This window comes from Arachis hypogaea, chromosome 3 (assembly GCF_003086295.3).
Source record: "Arachis hypogaea cultivar Tifrunner chromosome 3, arahy.Tifrunner.gnm2.J5K5, whole genome shotgun sequence".
Taxonomy (NCBI): domain Eukaryota; kingdom Viridiplantae; phylum Streptophyta; class Magnoliopsida; order Fabales; family Fabaceae; genus Arachis; species Arachis hypogaea.
Genome location: NC_092038.1, coordinates 106,441,648 through 106,442,208, shown reverse-complemented (window position 1 = coordinate 106,442,208; position 561 = coordinate 106,441,648). Strand labels below are relative to the sequence as shown.

Genomic DNA, 561 nt, shown 5'->3' with positions numbered 1-561 from the left:
TTCCATCAGAAGATCCCTATCAGTTTGTAACTGAATTCTTGCAAATCTGTGATACTGTTACGACTAATGGAGTAGATCCTGAAGTGTACAGGCTCATGCTTTTTCCCTTTGCTGTAAGAGACAGAGCTAGAACATGGTTGGACTCACAACTTAAAGATAGCCTGGACTCTTGGGATAAGCTGGTCACGGCCTTCTTGGCCAAGTTCTTTCCTCCTCAAAAGTTGAGCAAGCTTAGAGTGGATGTTCAGACCTTCAAGCAAAAAGATGGTGAATACCTCTATGAAGCTTGGGAAAGATATAAGAAGTTGACCAAAAAGTGTCCTTCTGGCATGCTTTCAGAGTGGACCATTTTAGATATATTCTATGATGGTCTATCTGAGCTTTCTAAGATGTTACTGGACCATTCTGCAGGTGAATCCATTTACCTAAAGAAAACGTCTGTAGAAGCTCAAGAACTCATTGACATGGTTTCAAATAACCAATTCATGTACACTTCTGAGAGGAATCCTGTGAGTAATGAGACGCCTCAGAAAAGGGGAATTCTTGAAATTGATACTTTGA

The 561-nt window shown here is 40.5% G+C and overlaps 1 non-coding gene across 1 annotated transcript; it reads right to left on the bottom strand.

Annotated features, from left to right (window-relative positions):
• Positions 1-227: 227 nt before the first annotated feature.
• LOC112793314 (small nucleolar RNA R71) lies at positions 228-331 on the bottom strand. Its single transcript, XR_003198012.1, has one exon. It is a non-coding gene; the product is annotated as a small nucleolar RNA R71 (small nucleolar RNA).
• Between the last annotated feature and the right edge of the window lie 230 nt (positions 332-561).